General features: G+C 40.3%; 1 protein-coding gene and 1 long non-coding RNA gene across 32 annotated transcripts in view; one reads left to right on the top strand and one right to left on the bottom strand.

Annotated features, from left to right (window-relative positions):
- RIMS1 (regulating synaptic membrane exocytosis 1) overlaps nucleotides 1-22356 on the bottom strand; it is a 305676-nt gene that overhangs the window by 275077 nt on the left and 8243 nt on the right. The gene's annotated exons all lie outside the window — the stretch shown is intronic.
- On the top strand, nucleotides 445-2011 carry LOC135445237 (uncharacterized). Of its 3 annotated transcripts, none has more exons than XR_010439496.1 (3): nucleotides 445-527; nucleotides 1482-1637; nucleotides 1750-2011. It is a non-coding gene; the product is annotated as an uncharacterized LOC135445237 (long non-coding RNA). The 3 variants fall into 3 exon arrangements; XR_010439495.1 differs by having other exon boundaries at nucleotides 1482-1660; XR_010439497.1 differs by having other exon boundaries at nucleotides 460-493; nucleotides 1482-1660.

The raw sequence follows: 22356 nt of genomic DNA, 5'->3' as shown, positions 1-22356 counted from the left end.
TAAATAGGAAAGACTAAGCACATTTGTTAGGATTGTTTGGCCACTAGGGAATCAAAATAGTAGTGTCCAATGCAGTGTGACACATTATAGGGCTTCATGAATGTAAAAGTCATGGTCTCACAAAGAGAAGCATTCCTCCAAGGAGTGTAAACAGGGAACTGTAGGCAGAGGATTGAATTTTGCACACTTTTAACTACTGGTATTTCCAACACTGAGTTGGTAAGAGATGAAATTCTCAAGATGTGGCACTGAAGACTTGTAGGAGGATAGAACATAATAAATAAAGGTAGTACAGAAAGTAATCTTACCCCCTAAAGAGTTGCAGCTGAGCCAATTATTAAGGCTTAGGAGCAGGCCTGATTTTAACAGGTCACACCTGCAGCCAGTGAGAAGAGTGTTATAAAAGAGGGGATTGGTTGGTTGAGGGGAACTGGAGTCATTTGGCTGCTGTAAGGATAAGGAAGGGTCAGTGCCTACAAGAAACATCAAGGAGGTGTGAAACTCTAGCAGTATGGAACCCTTGCAATGTAATGGCAATAGAACCTTTGCGATATAATAACAACAAAGACAATTCAGGATGGTGAGAGCTGAGGACAAATCTCTGTATTTCTGAGTGTCAATGTCATACCTGTAGAGTTGATTGCAATGTCTGAAAAAGTCCTGAACTGTACGGGTACAATGCTGACATAAAGCTTTAATATTTCTATTCCCTTTTATATGCAAATTCTTTTCTGCACATCATAGAATCTCATCCAATGACCTGATTTCATACACTGAAATTTCTGAACTAATTTGCAACAAATATATGGGTGGATGCACACACAAATATATACATATATATATATATATATATACACGTGACCTAAACACTTAATGTTTATGACACTTAAACTTATGACACTTAAACATACTACAGAAAGACTGCAGAAACTGCCAGTAAGGAGTGGTCAAGACCCTCCTTATAGATATGATGAGTGACATGATAACGTTTTGCATCAAAAACAGATTTTAAGATTCAAATTTACATTCCTCATGCACGATCCTTAGCCATCAGGATCCAGTGTATCTGGATATATTCTCTCCCACAGCTGATATAAAAAATACTGAACTTACTAACTCAGTGTAGTTGAAATTGCCAAACTGACTCCATGGCTCACTACTCAAGATGTATACTTAGGAACCTGAATGATTCAATCACAGAATGATTTGGGGGTTTTGTTCTTTGGCTTTGGTTGCGGGGTTTTTATCAGAGGGGAAAATGAGTGAGAATTTTCTGATTAAGCTCAATTTAAAAATACACTATTTTTTTGTCACTGTATATCCAAACTCTCTTTTTTTCCATGTTGGGACTACATCCCAAAGAACAGCAATCAGCACACTCACAGCAGCACTGACTAGAGGATGTGTCTCATTCTTTTTAGTCTACATGCCCTACGTGACACAGTAGGGCAAACATTCAGAAGGGTTCCGTTTTCTTTCAGGTACCAACACAAATCTGATTTCACAAGTGTCTGGCCTGCTGAGTGAGAACTGGCACTGACTCCCTGCAAAAACCAAGGCAAGGGAAGGACGGGCACCCCTATGTGTTTGCAAAAAACAGCAGACTCCTGCAATTCAGCTGCATCAAAGCTACAGAGGTAGATCTGTAGGTATCTACAAGGTAGATACCACCTTGCCAGTAGATACCATATTACCACAGCAGTATCAGCAGAGGAATTCAGTACATTCAGCATTTAATTTCTCTTTCAGAAACACCACAACTGTACTGGAAGTGATAAGGAGAGTGCCTATGACTTCAGTGGGCAAAGGATATCACCATGAGTCTCTACAGAGAGTATCACACTTAACACACAACACTTTTCATATTTGTCATGATATATCACAAGGTAAACTTCCATTGTTTATTCAGGGTTAGATTTTTCAGAGACTGAAAACACAGTTAATAAATGAAATTCAACAGAATATCCTTTTTAAAAAGCCTAAACAAATATCACCTCTTATTAATATGCTGTTTTTCTTTCCTTCCACAACACCATATTCCAGGATATTTTGAGTGATTCCAGTCTCTACCAATTTTCAATGAAGTGGAAGACTCCAGGGTCTCCATATAATGTAAATTAATAAGTACAATGAAAAGAAAAGATCAACCCTTCTGCTCTGTCTGCAATCTATTCCTAAATCATAAAATATTTAGCTGCAGCACACTAATATTTTAAGATAAAAATCAAAAGCATATTAATTTGAAAATAACTGCCATTTAATTGTACATATTGTTATCCATTTGTGAATTCCTATATAGTAATTCCTAAGTTAAAATAATACAATTGACCATTCGCTATGTTTGAGTGGATTTCTTTGGAACATTTTAGTAAACAGCTTTGAAACACTTCTCTTAGAATCATAGAGTCATGTTAGATTGAAAAAGACCTTTAAGATTCTCAAGGCCAACCATTAACCTATTCCAGCCAAAACCAGCATACTTAGCACTTGCCAGGTCCACCACTAAACCATGTCCCACATCTACCACACATCTTTTCAGTACCTCTAGGAATGATGGTGATTCAACCACTTCACCTCCCCAGGCAGCCTGTTCCAGAGTTTTACCACCCTTTCAGTGCAGAAATAGTTCCTAATATCCAACCTAAACCTCTCCCACCACATCTTGAGGCCACTTTCCCTTCTCCTATTGCTTGTTACCCAGAAGAAGAGGCCAACCTCCACCTGGCTGCAGCCTTCTTTCAGGCACTTACAGAGAGGGATAAGATCATCTTTGAGCCTCCTTATCCAGCATTAACACCCCAAGCTCCCTCAGCTCCTCCTCATAGGACTTGTGCTCCAGATCCTTCACCAGCTCTGTTGCCCTTCTCTGGACTCATTCCAGCCCCTCAAAGTCCTCCCTGAGCTGAGAGGCCCAGAACTGAACACAGCTCTCAAGGCATGGCCTCACCAGTGCCCAGACAGGGGTACAATCCCTGCCCTGGCCCTGCTGGCCACACTGTGGCTGATACAGGCCAGGATGCCACTGGCCTGCTTGGCCACCTGGGCACAGCTGGCTCATGCTCAGCCACTGTCAACCAACACCTCAAGGTCCTTTTCCCTGGGTTGCTTTCCAGCCACTCTGCCCCAGCCTGTAGCACTGCATGGGGTTGAATGGTTGGTTGAATAAACAGTGACTAAGAAATTTGTTTCTAAGCAGTTATGGATGGGGCAATACATCATTAAACGTAGACCAGAGCATGCAGGTATTGCAGAGACAGCTGAAAGAATTGTTTTCAACATCTTGACTTCAGAGGAAAACAGCTTCCTTCATATGCAAAGACAAGTAGGTAGGTCCTGGTGAACCAAATATTAAACAGATGATTCTACATAAAATTTCCTTGCCTAAATTATTGCAGTGGCTTCCTTGTACACAGGGAACACAGAGACATCCGTGCTGCTATCTTGTAAGCAAGGCACTCATCAAATGCACCACCAGAGATCATTTCCCTCTCTAAATTTGCCTCATCAAATCCTTTCTTCATGTAGTACCTTTGCAGTAGTTACTCCCTATTTCTTGCAGCTCATTGTAAATAAGCATTCCCCACTGCTATACTGACTTATTAGCTTTGGAGAGGCAGTACATCCTCCTCTGACAATTGTCACCAAGGGTCTCATTCCACCCTAACAAAAGATCGTCATCACTTAAAAGAAAAAGTAAAAAGGAAGGGGTTTGTTAGGAAGATAAAAAATACACTCTTCAAAATAAATTTGGTTTTCTCTGTAACTTTCAACTAGCTTATTTGCACCTATGCATATATTTGTCTAAAAACAAATTAAACTCCAACAGGTATCCTGGCTGCTAGAGCAATAGCATAGGGGGTCACAGTAGCAGAACATTAAGTCTCTTCAGTGCAATTAGCATTTTGATAGATATAACACTCTTTATCCTATTAATATTCTTTTGTAGGTTTGTCTGGGAAGTGAATGCAGTCACTTCTGCTGCCACCTAGAACTGTGCACCTGGAGATTTCAAAGACATCTCTCATTCCCAGGTCATGTCTAAATGACCACTGCATGTAAGGCCTACATAAATACATGAATATTTCTAGAGCTGTGTACAGGGCACTCTGCATCGACTTCCTTTCTCAATTTTCTTCTATCAGATATTATTGAGACTAATTCCACTAAATTATTTACAAATACATTATTAATAGGTGTACTGCATTCAATTTGTGCAAAATTCTGGAATAAAAAAAAACCTGACAGACCTCCTTCAAAGTTATAAGAGCAGATCTTAAGAAGCTCAGACCACCCTAGAAAAGGGGAGTACACAGCTATATCCAACCCGTATTTTATAACAAGGATTATAAAGTGATTGAGAGTATCTGGAGCCATTGAGCTTTACCTGTCAATACACCAGCAGTGAAAAGTTCATGAGTCTGTTACCAGCCACATGGTACTACCAGGCTACTCTAATAGGTTCCTCAGGAAAAAAACACATTTTGGGTCCTGTTCTGATCCCAGCTTGGCCATAAAGACTGGATCTATCCTGAGATAAGCTATTTCTAGGTGGTTTGGTTCTTTCATCTTCATTAAATATTGACCTACAAAATCCTTATTTGTTTCACTAGAAACAAAATACTTTTTAGCATGTTTGGAAGGGGGCTATTTTTGGGAATACAAAGACACAGCTGCTCCATTTACAGTTACAGCAGAATGATCTTGCTGTTTAAAATGTGCATGGTGTTACACACAGCTGCTTGCCTTAGCCAAAGGTGTGGAGTGATTGAAGGAAGGATGGGAGTCTCAAGAACAACAGCTTTCTCATTCTCTACTGGATTGTTCTTTGAGGAGCTGGGACTACACAAAAAAAAGCGGGAATTTTCAGGACAAGAGGGCTGAGTCTATAGAGAAGAGAGGATATTAAGCTGGATGTGAAGAGAAGTAAATTGGAAAGAACAAGAGTGCAGAAACAACATGTGATGAAAGATGAGGTTAGGATGACAGATGGCAAGCAGAAATGCACCATGGCTTATATCTGTGCCAGAAACCACTGCTAATACAAGGATGCTAGCTATAGAATCATATATATGCATGTTTTATATATGATATATTATATATACACATATACATTAAGAAAAAATGCTTTAGAAGACATTTAAACAATACTTAGATAGAGGTTTCCCCATCCCTCTGTTCCCTCAGCCACAGGTTACCAAGATACATTAATGAACCAAGCCTCCACCTCAAACATGTTCACTTGAAACCAGCAGTAGCAAGTATGTTTCTCACTGCTCCTTCTGGGCTTGTAGAAAACAAACACTCCTATGCATATTTTCCATTCCAGCCTAAAGGAAAATTTGGTGGCGAATTAAAAATATGGGGGAATTGCTGAACAAACAGCACACTAAAATATTTAGCAAATTCTGAAGGGCTTTCAGAAGACTCCATCTAGCACTTCTTAACATGTTGTATTTTTAAATAAATCATCATCTTAAAATAGAGCAATGCATGAAAAAAAAATCTGGACAGCAGCTAGTAAAAGGCTCAAACTCTTCCCATTTCCATAACATTCTTCATTCCCTCACTACCACAGCATCCACTCTTATCTCTGCTTCTTACAGTTGTAAAAATGTATGCAAACAGTAATGGAACAAGTGATTGCAAAATCCAATTTTCCTGCTCCTCGTACAAATTTCCAATACACGAAAACACCCACCTATGCTATCTTACTCCCTGCAGGAAAGCCCATGTGCTAGCTGCTACAAAATGCATTTTAAAAGACAAACTTGGACCTCTAAACACACTTAGACACACACCCCCATAGGCCACTCAAAACAAAGAGATCAATTATTATACTTCTAAGATTCTGCTCTATCACCATACTGTACAGTAAAAAAAAAAAATCAACTTCTAGGACTATTTAATGTTTAATATATTATATTTCTAATGAAATCTCTGCACTTACTAAGCCAGCAACATATTCCCAGTTCTTCATTTTCACTGCAGAATAAAACAAGCAGGAAACGGAAAGTGTGAGTGGCATAAATTGACAATGCAGGCCTAAAAGAAGGACTAAAGGCAACGTGAACTCACTGGGTCATTCAGAAGTCCATTGCCAGATATCTTTTTCACAGATTAAATATTTTCCCTTATACTTCTATTACTTTTTCATGCATTTTTCTGTTCTTCCGGACATTAAATTCTCTGGACATTGCTAAGTAATCCCTTCAAAAAGCTGACACAGTTCCATGGCTCCTTACAGGAGCTCTGAGGAACTCAAGGTTTTTAACCTTTAAAATGAGACACTTAGTCACAAGTTCCTACTATCATCAAAATACCATCAGTATTAAAATATATATATATTCTCTTAGGTGTATGCAACTCAGTGTACATTTGTTAATCCGCAGCATGACCTCCCTGCTGAGGTTAAACAGAAAAATGAAGAAAATTCCTTTATATGTACAGAACATGTATCTCATATACAAAGACTATCACTGGCTATGAGAAAAGAATTTTTGCAGGCACCACTGCTTAAACTTCTGAACCACAGCTTAAACTGCTGAAAGCATACACCACTCATTAGGGCCTATGGCTTCTAAAACAGCCACTAATTTTTCAGTGGCTTCCTGTACTTCAGGGCATAGAAGACTGAAACAGCTATACTTGGAAATAAAATTGTATTTGGGAGTATGCATTTTATTATATACTAAACCAAGGTTTGATTAAGAGCCAAATAAGGCCTAAAAAGTAGAGAAACTATTCATTCTAATAAAATTTGAATTCTACATTTTAATACAGCTTTACATTGAGAAGCAAGGCCCACAGGAAAAGAATGTTAAAAAAACCAGAAGAGCCCTTTGAGGAGCTATTTTAATTTTCCTTTTTAAGCAAAAAAAAAAAAAATTCCTATTAAATGTCTCATGAAGAAGTGTGGCCTTGGTTTCAAGCTTTCAGTGAATTAAAACAATAGAGAAAATTAACAAGATGTCAACAGTATTTTTTAAGTCTCTCTTGTTTAAGTTGGAAAAGCATTAATTCTTAATGTTATCTGCAGATCCTGTGTGGCTAAAAAAAGTTTCAAAATCACCTCTTTTCTGTATATTGATTAAATTTTTATATATAAAAGTCTGCAAAAAAGGTTTGCAATAACTCTCTTTAATATTTTTTGGATGATTTAAAAATTAAATTATATTTAAAAAAAAATAAAAACTTGTGCTTATAGAGAAACTGAACAAAGGACTCCATTATCAGAAGAACTACAAGACCACCTTGACAAGCATAGAAAACTGCTTTTTGGATGACATTTTTCTGAAGGCAGAGCCCCAAAATGCAAACTCATGACCACTCCACCAGTGCAGTAGGGATTTCCATTCAAAAAATCAGCAGATATCGCCACTTCTTACAGTAAGGGCTGGAGTGACATTAAAAATATGAACTAAAGGAAAATAAAGTATCATGGCACGTAGGACCAAGTCTGCACAATCATGTAAGAAATCGGAACTTAGCTTTAGAGGAATAAATAGTGCAAATCTGCATTGTTTAAACAATTCAAAGATGGCCAAAGAGCAGTACAAGGATCAGCACTGATTGTCCCCTCACTCAGCCCTGGTGAGGCCACACCTTGACTCCTGTGCCCAGTTTTGGGCCCCTCAGTGCAGGAAGAACACTGAGGTACTGGAGAATGTCCAGAGAAGGGCAATGGAGCTGGTGAAGGGTCTGGAGCACCAGTCCTGTGAGGAGCAGCTGAGGGAGCGGGGGGTGTTTATGCTGGAGAAAAGGAGGCCCAGGGAGACCCTTATGGCTCCCTACAACTGCCTGACAGGAGGCTGCAGCCAGATGGGGGTCAGCCTCTCCTTCTGGGTAACAAGCAATAGGAGAAGAGGAAGTGGTCTCAGGATGTGTTGGGGAAGGTTTACATTGGATATTAGGAATGACTTCTTTATGGAAAGAGTTGTCAAGCATTGGGCCAGACTTCTCAGGGAAGTGGTGAAGTCACCATCTCAAGAGATATTGAACAGATGCGTGATAGATGTGGGACTTAGGGACATGGTTTAGTGATGGACTTGGCAGTGTTGCATTAAGCTGGACTCAATAATCTCAAAGGCCTCCAATCCCAATAATCCTGTGATTCTTCTTGTGGCGGGCATTTTAATGCAAATAGAGTTTTCTTAAACATGCTGCCAGCTCATGAAGGGAACAATATTTCCTGTCATCAAACACCAAAGCATGACATTTCAACATGAAATGTTGGTCACTAGAAGTTTTAAACGTGCATGCAGTCTCAAATAACTTCACAATATGCAGGGAACCCATGTATTAAATCCACACCATGGGATCTTTGCCTCTTTGGGTACGTCACTGAGCTGCATGGCTGACTTTGGACAGAAAATGCAAGTGGAGAGATTCAAGGATGTTCTCAGCAAAACATTTTGGTAAATGACAAAATTTTGTCTAGGTGGAAGATGTGTTACCTAACTGAATTAGGTAACTGAGTTAACTACATCAAACCTCTGAGTTTAAAAGCAGCAAACTTGAACCTTTCCCATGAGCTCGAAGTGTTGAACTTGCTGTTAAACTACCATTGCAAAATAGCAATCCCTAGTACTATGTATCATATACAAGAGATTAATATCTTTATTTGCCACAATTATTTGTATTCATATCTGATTCTTAAGAAATTATCACCCTGAGCAAAGCATAAGGCTTCACTATCCAGGAAGTCGCAGGCCAGACAGAATCCCAGACAGTCTGTATTCTGGTACAGAGGGTGAAGTCAGATCCAGCTGCAGACACCAACAAAGCTGGTTATCTGGATTTTTTTATTGTTATTGCTTTGTCTTGCAGCAGAGACCTCTGAAACTTCCACTGAGACCATGGATTCTTGGGACCGACGACTAGAGATTATCCAAACACACAGAAAAGGAGTGACATTGAGACAAGAAACAATCTGAAGAAAGAAGACAGACAACTGAAAGGAAGAGAAAAGCATTATCTCAATGTAACAAAAGCAGACCTGAGGTACAGGCAGACTCCAGCTTCCCCAGAGTGGCAGCACACAAAAGTTAATTGTATCTCAAGTCTCTGTCCAATAACTTAACATCCAGACTGATTCTTTCTTAAAGTGAAATCAAGAAGTATGAATCTCAGAGTAGCACTACCAGAATAATGACAAATTTTCTGGATGACAATGACTGATAATTGCTCCTGCCACTTGTTATAGGATTACTAGAAGTCTTACAGCTACAGTTATACCCAGCATCACAGCAGCACAGTGCACCTCTGCAAAAAAATCAGACACTGATTATAATTTCTGGCAAACAAGCAGCTGAATTAGCAAAAGCCCATCACTGTTAGCACTTCTGGCTAAACCCTACCATCTAAGTTCAGCCAAAAGCACTGAAGACATGGGAAACAAACCATTAAATTGTCTGAAAGTGACCCCTCCAGAAGTGCTGGATCCCAGCATGCAATCCGATTGTTGCCTATCAGTTGTGATAGACAACTCAATATCAAGGATTACTACCTTTCAGGTGTCTCCCATAAATTAAATTATAGAAAAAATTGGTTTTGAAAGATTATTATCATTAATTACCCAGCTCTCACGATGGATGACCATCCTGATGGACATCAGTGACAAGTCCTGTCTATCAGGTGTCTGTACTGGGACCAGTGTTACCTAATGTCTTCATTAATGACAGAAACAAAGGGATCGAGTGCACCCTCAGCACATCTGCAGATGACACCAAGCTGAATGGTTGGCTGACACACCTGAAGGACAGGATGGCATCCAGAGGGACCTGGACAAGCTCGAGAATTGGTCCTGCAGGAATCTCATGGGATTCAACAAGACCAAGTGCAAGGTGCTGCACCTGGGCCAGGGCAATCCCTGGTACCAATCCAGTCTGAGGAAGGAACAGACCTAGGGCAGATCTGCTGAGAAGGACTTGAGAGTGCTGCTGGAGGAGAGGCTAGACCTGACCCAGAAAGCCAGTTGTGTCCTGGGCTGCATCCAAAGCAGCGAGGCCAGCAGGGCCAGGGAGGGGATCCTGCCCCTCTCCTCTGCTCTGCTGAGACCCCACCTGCACTGCTGCCTCCAGCTCTGGGGTGCCCAGCACAGGAAGGACCTGTTGGAGCAGGTCTTGAGGAGAGCCACCAAGTAAATTAGGGGTATGGAGCACCTCTCCTATGTGGAAAGGCTGGAAGGATGGGGACTGTTCAGCCTGGAAAAGAGCAGGGTGATTTAACTGCAGCCTTCCACTCACTGCCTAAGGGAGCCTACAAGAAAGCTGGAGATGGACTTACAAGAGCATTTAGTGACAGGACAAGGGGGAATGGCTTTAAACTGAAAGAGGGCAGGTTTAGATGAGATAATAGTAAGAAATTCTTTGCTTTGAGAGTAGCGAGGGACTAGAACAGGTTGCCCAGAGAAGTTTTGAATGATCCATCCCTGGAAGTATTCACAGCCAGGTTGAATGGGGCCTTTGAGCTGCCTGGTCCTGTGGAAGGTCTTCCTGCCCATGGCAGAGGACTTGGAACTTGATGGTCTTTAAAGAGCATTCCAACCCATTTTATGTTTCTATGATTCTCTGATTCCAAGATATGTGAGTGATCTTAGCATCACTACCATATTCTGACTTCTTGAAATTACAAATTCAAAATTAATAGAGACATGTTGGTACAGGAGCAAGATATCACTGATGAACCAGGTAGTAGCTGATGTCAAGGTTTTTTTTCTACAAAAGTGTTTATTCTGTAATTTAGGAAAGAAATACAAAACTGTCATTCCCAAGCTACAACATACTGCAGATTTGAAATCCCCATCTCTTTCCTCCTTTTCTTAGTACAGCCCCAAGGTATCCCAGGTTCCTCAACCTTCTTTTTCAACTTTACTTGTGTCTCCCTGCCTCTCCCTCATCTTCTTATTTTTTTCCTTTCCTTTCCTTTCCTTTCCTTTCCTTTCCTTTCCTTTCCTTTCCTTTCCTTTCCTTTCCTTTCCTTTCCTTTCCTTTCCTTTCCTTTCCTTTCCTTTCCTTTCCTTTCCTTTCCTTTCCTTTCCTTTCCTTTCCTTTCCTTTCCTTTCCTTTCCTTTCCTTTCCTTTCCTTTCCTTTCCTTTCCTTTCCTGTCCTGTCCTGTCCTGTCCTGTCCTGTCCTGTCCTGTCCTGTCCTGTCCTGTCCTTTGTCTAATGAATATCCCACATTCAGGAGCAGGGGGGATTTTCTGGGGGTGAGCTGCTGCTTCTACAAGTGCACACTTGTGCTCAGCAGCACTCTGTGAACAGTAGCATTTGCTTGTTTAGCCGTGAAGACATGATTGCATCTATTTCAGTTTGAGATTTCATTGTGCATGCCTTATAAAGCACACTGAGGCAGACACCTGTTTCATATTGAAGTCCACATCCTATAATCCTTAAGGTCATTCAAAACAACCAAAACTGAAGTTTAGTCCAAGACTGTGTCCTGCTGTCACCCCTCCCAAATATAGCACTGATAAACTTCCTTGCTTCTTCATATCCATCTTCTGGCTGCCAAGATACAAGATAACACTACTGCTTATCTCTTTCTCATCACTTTGGAAAACTCATTACTTTCTCTAACATCTAAAAAAGAAAGAGCTAGACCAGCCCAGGAGAGTCAAGGCTTAGTTATGCGTTAATCACAGTATTGTGTGGCAATCTTCAATTGTGAAAATAAGATTCACAGTGTAGCCAAATGGGAGTTTCTACACTGGAGGGGAAAAGGCAATAAAGAGCTGGAAATGCTCCTCCCCCCTTTCCATCTGTTTCAGAGGATGGATCACACAGTGCAGGATCAAGGCAGAGACTTCTATGTTACCTCTACATGCTAGGCTAACATGCTCTCTCCACTCCTTTTCCATTGTACCACAGGGGAGAATCCAGAGAGGAACAGCCAGATGTTCCAGGGGGTGGGATCAGTGCTAGAAGTGGCCAACCAGGCCCATGATACCAAAGCAGGAGTAAAAGAAGACTGCCTTAAAGCATGCTTCCTCATCCCAAATGACACTATGCAGCCTATGAGCTTATGCACCTGTGTGATTTATGTTAAAAGCTGGAGCCAAGTTTTCTAATGCTAACTCCAATATATGATAGGCATATGCACAGCCACACACACACCAGCAAGACCTCCACACGCTGCCTGGGGATGAGAGTTATCCCCACACACCAAAGTGTGGTACTGGGGAAGAACCACAGAAAAGTGCCAAGGGGTTTTCCCAGCCAAGAGCAGCTGCTGATTTAGCAAAGCAGGGACCTTTACACATTCTGATTAAGGTTTCTACTGTACAGTGAACTCTTTAGCCCCCATTATTCACCCTTCTCCTCACCTGCTGAGGCTTTAGATGTGCTTGCCTCAAATGTCAACATCCTTTACTCCTTTTTCTTTCCATTTAATCAGTTCTTTTTAGCTCCATTCTTCACCTACCCAAATAAGCAGAGATGCCACCTTTAATTAAAGACAAAAACACACAAACACACACCGTTCCCTCAGGCACTGAGCCTGCACAGATTAATATGTACATGCACATAACCTCCAATATGTCAGGCTGGAGATGACAAGGCTGGACAGACGCAGGGGACATGGCACCCTGCCTATAAACCCTGAGACTAACAAAACGGAAGAGATTCTTTAAATCTCATCTCACTCCTCTCTGCTTACTCTGTTAGGAAGGTAATCTCCTGGTTCAGGGCATTTCTATGAACTCCATCATACAGCTCCTGTGGAAACAGGGACCTTTCCTAAACAGAGGGGGAATTCTTCTTATTAGTAAAAAGATTAAAGCAAATTCCAAGTACTCAAAGCCAATTCTAGAGCTTCAAAAAAGATCCAAAATTCTGAGACTGAATTAACATATCAAATTGCTTTGAAAAATAATAATGTGGATTACTACCATCAGGTTAGGAACTCTAAGATGTGGTTGAGCTTTTGTTTCCAAGTCCTCTGCTACAAACAAGGAGACCTATCCAACCTTTTTTTTTTTTTTAAATCAGACTAGATCTCTTACGTGGATCTTTTAGTGAGAAGGTATGGGGCTCTCAGGTAATATTATGAAATTATTATTTTCTGGGAATGTTGAATTCAAATGAACTGAGTTGTGCACTTCCTTCTTCAGTCAAACTACCCTGTGTTTCCGGATGCTCTTGCTGTACCACCTGAGCCTGCTGAGATCTGGGAAAGCAGCTCTGCCAAGCCTCAAGTGTCTGAACCTAATGACTCAGACCCTTCTCTTCACAGTCTTGAGGCTGGCTTACACTCTGAGGATTTCTAAACCTTTGTGTTTTCTTCTTGCCTTCTAATGTATTTATTATCACACTGAAAATAAATGTTCACCTCCTTCTGATTTGTGCGCTTAACCATCTCCAGTTCAAGCCCAAAGGGAAACAGGCACATAAATAAGCAAGTCCCAGGTCTGCTACCAGAGGATCCATCACTTTTCATTACCCAGTTCTCAGTGTGAAGAAGTGCTATTTTACGCTTCTTCTGTACTAGACATATAGTCAGCTGCAGCACTCACAGCCTACTTCCAGACTCCCATCCCAGCTAATTCCAGGCTTCTCCTAACATCTTGCTCCTGTCATATATTCCTCCTCTTCTGATCCCCACAGCACTGCCTGTAATGGCCTCTGAGTCCAACTCCTTGTGCCTTTAGGGACGGGTACTTTCTTATAGTTTCCCCCTTACTTGTGTCCTTTCCCCTTTCCTGCTGTCCCTCACAATGCCATGTCTGCACTCTCATCCTCTCTTCATTTCTTTTCTCCCATAGCAACTAAGCAACCACAGCTTTTCTAGTGAATAGCCTTGCCAGCACAAGGCAAAATGCTGACTATTTTGCAGACTTTTCTCATTAATCTGGTGGTTACCTTCTGAGGGCATTTAAAACACTTTAGCTAACGTAAAGCTTACATTGAATGCAATAAAATAAAATAAAGATGTTATCAAAGAATCTCAGTTTCACTGATGGCAGTTTATGATAATTTACAGTCAAAAGATACTGCTTCTCGTGGAAGGAAATGTGCTCTAGCCTCAACAGCCATAATACTATTTGAGAAATGAAAGATTCCCAAAGGAAAGATAGTGATCTCAAAAATTATGCAGGAGGGATCTGAAGAAAGTGGCACACTGCTGCACAGGTCTGAAAACCCAGTCAGAATCATTGACTGAAACCTTTGCCACTGCTGTTTGTGTCCAGCAATGAAACACGAAGGGTCTGGGAACCACGTCCACTTGAGGAACTACCCAGGATGGGCTCAAGGGAGCTCTCTGTTGGTCAGATCCAGAATCCAACACTGGCTTCCAGGCTCCTTCCACTCCCTGCTGCCCACAGCTACAAAACCTGGTTTACAATAGCAACCAGCTTCCCACCCAGTCCTCAGTCCTAAAGTCAAGGAGTGGTACCATTGGACATCTCAAATACCAGCTGTGTTTGGACAACCAAATCCTCTCCTGGGAAACAACAGCACAGTTTCAGTGCTGTCACCACACCCCCAGTGTGGTGCAGACATACCCTCTGCCACAACTGCACAGTGCTTTGTATCTCTGAACACTGACCGCAGTTTATCCTCTCAGCAACTTTTTATGAACTGAGCATGACATCTGCACCAAACAACGCTGCATTTTCCTTACAATTTTCCAGGAATTCACCTTAAACAGAAATGCAATTTATTATGTTAAGAATGGCTCCTTAACTCAGCTTGATTTGGCTAAGATTTTATTTTATTAAGAATATGATTATAATGCCTGGAATGAGGAAAAAGAAAAACTGCACACATTCCTAAAATATTACAGATTGAACTCTGATGTCCTAGATACACTGTATGTAATAAGTCAGAAATAGATGTAATAAATATCCATGTAACCACTGTGATTTAAACATCTGGAAGGTAAGTAAAGTTGAAAGCCTAAATGAAAAATACAGTATGAGATAAAGAATCACATATTATAACTTTATAAACTGTTATGAATTCAGCTGGGAAGAGCCATAATACTATAGGGCATGATTTGAACTCTCTTCTAGAGAACAAACTCTAGCCGTACTTTTCAGGCTTACAATATAAAACAAAACATATTTTGGGAACTAATAAAAATAGGATGCTGACAGCCATGACATGCAGCTCTCCTAAGGATATTTTGCTACCAAACAAGAAAGACTTAACTTCATAGTATAAAAAACTTGCAGACTGCTAGATTTTTAAAAATTATGGAGCTGCATTGGGTTTGTGTGGCAAGGTTTTGGTAGCTGAGGATCTACAGAGTGACTCCTGTGAGAAGTTTCTTGAAGTCTTCCCCATGTCCAACAGAGCCAATGCCAGCTGCCTTCCAAGATGGACCCATCACTCGCCAAGGCCAAGCCCATCAATGTCAGTGTTAGTGCTGCTGGGATAATCATGGAATCATAAACACATTAAGGTTGGAAAAAGACCTCCAAGATCACTGAGTCCAACCTTACACCAAATATCACTCTGTCAATTAAACCCTACCACTAAGTGCCACACCCAGTCCTTTCTTGTACACTTTCAGGGACAACAACTCAACCACTTCCCTGGGCAGCTCACTCCAATGCTTAACCACCCTTTCCAAGAAGAAAATCTTCCTGATGTCCAGCCTGAACCTCCCGTGGTACAGCTTGATACCATCTCCTCTTCTCCTGTCACTGATGCCCAGGAGAAGAGCCCGACCCCCACCTGGCTGCAAACTCCTTTCAGGCAGTTTTAAAGAGGGATAAGATCACCCTTCAGCCTCCTTTCCTCCAGGCTGAACACTCCAGGCCCTTCAGCTGCTCCTCATAGGACTTGTGCTCCAGATCCTTCACCAGCTCTCTTGCCCTTCTCTGGACTTGCTCCAGCCCCTCAATGTGCCTCTTGTAGTGAGTGGCCCAGAACTGAACACAGGACTCAAAGTGTGGCCTCACCAGTGCCAAGCACAGGGGTACAATCCCTGCCCTGGCCCTGCTGGCCACACTGTGGCTGATACAGGTCAGGATGCCATTGGCCTGCTTGGCCACCTGGGCACAGCTGGCTCATGCTCAGCCACTGTCACGCAGCAGCTCCAGGTCCTTTTCCCTGGGTTGCTTTCCAGCCACTCTGCCCCAGCCTGTAGCACAGCCTGGGGTTGTTGTGACCCAAAAGCAGGACCCAGCTCCTGGCCTCATGTTGAGCCTCCTACAGTAGGCTCTGGCCCATGGATCCAGCCAGTCCAGATCCTTCCTGCCCTCCAGCAGATCAGCACACCCACCCACCTTGGCATTGGCTGTAAACTTACTGAGGGTGCATGCACTCCATCTCCTCATCCAGATAAAGACATTAAAGAGGACTGGCCCCAATACCGAGTCCTGGAGAACACCGCTAGTGACCAGCCATCAGCTGGATATGACTCCATTCACCACAACTCTCTGAGCCCGGCCATCCTGCCAGTTTTAACCCAGATAAAACGTCACCTGTCTAAGCCATTGGCTTAGACAGACATTAGCTAATGTCCTCTGCCATTTTCTCCAGAGGAAGTCAGTGTCAATGGCTTTACTGAAGTCCATGTAGACTACATCCACAGTCTTTCCTTCATCCACTAGGCAGGTCACCTGGTCATTAAAGGAGAGCAGGTTGGTCATGCAGGACCTGCCTTTCCTAATCCCAGGCTGGCGGGGCCTGATCCCCTGGTTGTCCTACATGCACTCAAGATGATCTGTTCCACACTAGAGCAGGGGAAGACTGTGAGGAGTTCTCCCCTGAAAAAGGAGGAATGGCAGAGACAATATGTGATAAACTGACTGCAGCCCCCATTTCCCTTCCCTATGCTGCTCTGAGGGAGAAGACAGAGAAAATCAGGAGTGAAGTTGAGCCCAGTAAGAAGGGAAGAGTGGGGGAAGGTGTTTTAAGATTTGGTTTTATTTATCATTATCCTACTCTGATTCTGACTGGCAGTAAGTTAAATTTATTTCCCCAAGCTGAGTCTGTTTTGCATATGACAGTAACTGCTCAGTGATCTCCCCTTGCCTTTATCTGGGCCCATGAGCCTTTCATTGTATTTTCTCTCCCCTGCCCAGTTGAGGAAGGGAGAAACAGAGCAGCTTTGGTAGCCACCCAGCATCCAGCCACAATGAACCCAGCAGAACACACAGCAATAAAAGCTTTCCTGTACTCTCTGTTGCCTCAACTTTAGCCTGGAGGAAAATGTACTTTTCCTTTTCCTTCAGGGAAAACACTTTTAATTTTCTTGTTCATTCAGTTCTTGGCCTCTGACAAAGGAGTCAAAAGGGTGGCAGTTGCCAAAGTCACTTATTGATTTTCTTGGTTTATTTATGAATTCCAGACATGCAAGTGCCTGTCTTCGAATTTTAACACCTGGTATTTCACACCATTAAGTAAATTGCCAGGAGGATTACTTCCTTTCCACCCCTGCAACTTCCACATAACTAGTGAGCTGCCCTCACAGAAAGTTCATCAAACTTTGGCTTTCATAGAAAGCTTTCAAATTTAGGTCTTCTTCACTAGAGCTGTATGTGAAAGTTACCTGCCTTTTCTACTTTAAATAAGGCTTTCTTCTGTGATCTTAGTCTGTCAGTACACAGGAAGGAAAGCTTTGTATTAAGATGAAAAGTAATAGGAAGCAAAGAGAAAAGTAAAAAGGTACAATATGAGATCAACAGGAAGTTTCAAGGCTAATCCCAGTACAATGCATTGCAGTAATCTAAACAGAATGAGACAAAAACCATGAATCACTCTGTCCAGGTCTTGATTTCAGAGAAATATGGCAAACACTTATATGCAGGCAGAAAAAAACACACAAACGTAAATTTTTCAAATATAGAGCTGAAAGCACTCCCAAACTACAAGCCCTGTAAAAAACTAAGAGGGCAAATCCCCTTTATAACAAGGAGCATTCCTGTTGCTGCTGTTCTCCTCAAGGCTCTTCCCTCATATTTTTCATGTCATGAATTTTACTTTACATCACCAAAATCTCAGGTTTTTCTCTTTGATCCCATACAGAGCAAACTCCAAGAAAGAAAGAATCAGATCACCTTGGCTGAATGAAAGAGCATTGTCTCACCATCCATGTAACCAGAACTCCCCAGCTCCTTTTCTACATGAACTGCTTAAACCTGGTCAGACAGGGACAAGCTTAGAACTTGAAACAGGCCCACCAGAAAAAGGGAGGTTACAAGTGAACAAACCTGTAAATTCCTGCTGAATCCCTGAACTGATCAGTCAACTCCGAAGAACTTGATAGGTTTTTTATAGTGAGTGGATAATTGTTGAAAAAATACCTTTTTAAGGGGTGATGTTTTGTTTTAAGCTAATGAAGAAAGATATAAAAACCCTTTGCAAGATAAATTATGAAAATATTTCGCTTGAAAAAGTGAGAGCTTTTAAATTTAAAAACAACAATCAATATAATATCATTTAAAAACACAAAATACAAGAATCATAATATATTAGTGAGGTTCTATATTCTTAGAATAGATTTCTCATCAAAAAATCAATATCTAATTTTGCTCTGAAATACAAGAAAAATGTACTGTGCATTTAATCTCATAAGGAATTTACACACTTTTTACATATACACTAGCAGAATCAATTTATATAATTCTGCAATTTCCACCTTTGAGTAAATACAGTTCCTTTCTGTGAGAATATTGAAAAACAGCTTCTTGGAGAAACAAAAGGAAAACAATATACACTATCAGACTGCAGGAAGTTAGGGGTATGCAGAACACAAAATAATTTAAAAATACAGATACTTCCAAACAGTGGTAAATAAAGTGGGGCGGTTTTTTGTTTGTTTGGGGTTTTTGTTTGTTTGGTCTTGTTTTTATTTTTTTTTTTTTTCAGAAAAGTATGTAGCCATGCCTTGGTTTCACTTTTCTTATGTTTACTTTCTATGTACTTGGTTTCACTTTTCTTAGGTTTACTTTCTATGTAAGGCTTGGAGTGTAACTGAACAATTACTGGAAGCTTTTGAGTAAAATGTGCTTCTGTCTGCAAAACACAAGATTTACACAGGGGTATCCCATTTCAACAGACTGAAGAACTCTGATTTTACTTCAGTTAACTGATGTGCTTCCAGTGAGACTTGTTCTAGGCAGAGAATCACCACAGTTAATCAAACTCAGCAGAGACACAGAGCCACAGAAATATGTTTTGCTGGTCCATGGCAGCAACAGAGTCACTTGTCCTTAAGATATGACTGCAAGCAAAATTGGCCAATTTTCAGCTCTTTAACAACTTTCACCAACGTACTCTGCATGTATACAGCAACAATAAGCAACATAATGTTGCAATTAAAGTCCATAAAGCAACTTGTACATATTTCTGTACAGCCTAGTTCCATATTCTTAGGCACAAGCACATATACACATATAAAACCTCTTTTAATTCTCATCCATAAAATGCAAACCCATTACCCTGACACTTTGCAGGTAGCATCCTGGGCCAAAATCAATAGAGTTAACCTAGGATGATCTAGAGCCCTCATAAATTCTGTCCTTTTTTCCAAACTGCCTCAGCTCATGCTCCATGTGTTCCATCAAACAGCTGCCTTCCTGTTCCATGTCTATAGTGAAAAACACATGACCAGCAGAACACTAAACTGTACAGCTGAAGTTTGTCATGCAATGCCAAACTTTCTGCCATAAATAACAGTACCAAGGAGACTTATCACTAAAAGTAACTAAAATACTTATAGCTTTTTCACATTATTTTACTGCTCAAGCTTTCACATTTTTCATATACATCTGTGCAGTATCATTTAATCAGTACAAAATTTATTCTCTTGATGTCAAATGTCAAAATGATTCTAAAGTTAAGACTACAAATAAGCAAAAGTGCAATGACTTTACTTTGAATATAACTTCATATACAAGGCTAATTAAAAATGTAGAGAATAATGAATATAAATTAAAAAATACTCTGCTTTCTTAGAATTTGCAAGTGCTAAAGAAATTGTGCAAAGAAACTGATGAGAGAGCTCAGACAGTTATTACATGTGGTTTTGCATAGGTCTTGATGCTTTTTCCAAGACCAATGGAATCACTAAAAGAAAGTAGTTACACTAAAAAGTCATGGCACAAAACACAAGTAAACATATTCAATCACTCAGCTCCCAGATTGGCCTTTTATTACATAAACTGCTTCATTGTAATTTCTTGCAAAATCCCATTAGTAAATATTTAATCTTTAACATGATTAATAACCACAGATGTAAGCAGCTCATGGTGAAAACTTTGGATAGTTTGTATAGTGTAGGACCACAGATTTTCTAAGTATCTGGAAAGAGAACAGAGAATGATGTATCAACAGAAGGATTACATCATCCTAGTTTATGGATATGATTTTGAACCCTTCACAGTATATTCAAAGACTTTAAAATTAATAAATATTTTACAAAAATGCAGACAAAATCTTCATGAGCAGTGGCTCATGAAGATTCTTAGTGCTCGCTAGGCTCACAGTCCAAAGTTCAAAAAAATGTATGCTCTTTTATTGGACCTGCTAGAATAAGATGTAGACAGAGTTTTGGATACATAAATACTTTGATCAATTCAGAGTATGCAGTATTGGTAACCTAGAGAAACACTTGAGAAGACACTTCACACTTAGGGCGTTCAAGCGTGTGAAGACTTCCATTAGCAATTTTCACAACAAACAGAGTGCTCTGCTTCTTGCTAAAAGTAGTACCCTTTTTCCCTGCAATATAATAGTACTTACACTAAAATAATGTTGTTGGGCTGTGCTCCCTTCATGACCAATGTCCCAGTAAATTTCACATAATGAAGTTCAAAAAGTAACTCTCAATTAAGGATCTTCAAATAACTGCAATCTGAAACAAGGCATTTAAACACCCATTCTAGAAATTCACTAGAAGTTAGTGTTTATCTAAAGCCCAAAATACACAGAAAATTATTTTTTGGTTACCCTTAGATCCTCAATATTTGAAACAGTTAATTTGCTAAATCCACCACAGTCATCACTAAGAAGTGTAGCTCTATCTGCTGGGCTCATCCCTGATCAAAAAGCAACTCTCAGGGCATATACTGATCTTCAGTGACTCCAGGAGGCCTTAAAATAGGAAAGCCAGATGAAAACATTAGGAGATTTCTAACACTATGTTTTTATTACAAATATCTGAAAAAACTCCATATACAGACAGGTACATTCTCTTACTTCAATAGTATGAACAGTGCTTACCATAGGCAAAGTGTACAAAGTCCTGACTTTGAAAATGAGACACACATAATATGAAGAAACTCTGAAATTTGTACGTAAATAGGTGTTCTAATTCAATCCAGAACTGTCTGGAAACAGCCACTCATCATGCTGTGTCTCTTCATGCCTCTGAAGTGGCAACTGTATGAACGGTTTTGTGTGCAATTATTCTGAAAATTGGAACTAGCTCTTCTTGCCTCTGTAACAGTGCCAGAAAATATATTTGGAATATGGCTTTCTTGCTTAAAAGTCTCTGGACATAAGTATCTGACATGCAATCAAATTTTGAAGATGATTACTTCAGTTCTAAGTACAAAGAACTAAAACGCTATCCTATCAATTGTCTTATCGAAGAAACCATTAAATCAGACTCATAGTTGTATTATTTTCTGCTGCTTGTTGTGAATATCAAAAGTAAGTCTGATTAAAATTTACTGTCTAGATTCCCAAACTAAGCTACACTAGAAACATTGCATAATATTTTACCATATCTATGAAGTATAAAATAAGGGATAAAACAACAATAATTCTTGACAGATGTAGACATCTGATGAGGTATCTGTGTCCTTATAGATCTACCACCTGGATTTGACTGAGGCAAATCAGACAGAGGTGTAAATCTGATGAGGTGTAAATAATTTTAGTAATTGTATATTTATGCAAGTATTTTCAAAAAGCAGAATGAAACTACTCACTCTGTGTTTGTAACTGATGACATAAGATTTTTTTACATGTTTTATCATTGCTGGGAAGTGAATTCAGACTATAGGCACACAAGCTTTTTCCCCTAAAACATAATTGCATGCTAACATCTATTAATTAAAACTGATAGGCCCAAGGGAGTAGACAAATGCAGCAGCCACCAGTGGGTAGAGCGAAGGAGAAGGTAAAATGAGCTAGAAATTATAACTGGCTCTAACTATTGGCAACCCAAAACAGAATTTCAGTTTTGTCATTTTCCACCTTCAATAATGCCTGCATTTCAACAAGCTTGAATACAAGGGCAGCAGTATTTTTAAATAGCCTTTTCTTAAGGCATTAATCTCAAGTCTTAAAATGCTTAGTAACTGCTTGATGAAGGAAGCACACTACATCTTTGTGAGATACTTTCCTACCCAAGGATGCAAAAGATTCTTTGTATGAGTCTTCAGAAATAAAAGGGTA

The sequence above is a fragment of the Zonotrichia leucophrys genome, chromosome 3 (genome assembly GCF_028769735.1).
Source record: "Zonotrichia leucophrys gambelii isolate GWCS_2022_RI chromosome 3, RI_Zleu_2.0, whole genome shotgun sequence".
NCBI lineage: Eukaryota > Metazoa > Chordata > Aves > Passeriformes > Passerellidae > Zonotrichia > Zonotrichia leucophrys.
The sequence above is the reverse complement of the archived record's forward strand: the minus strand, read 5'-3'. Positions and strand labels throughout refer to the sequence as shown.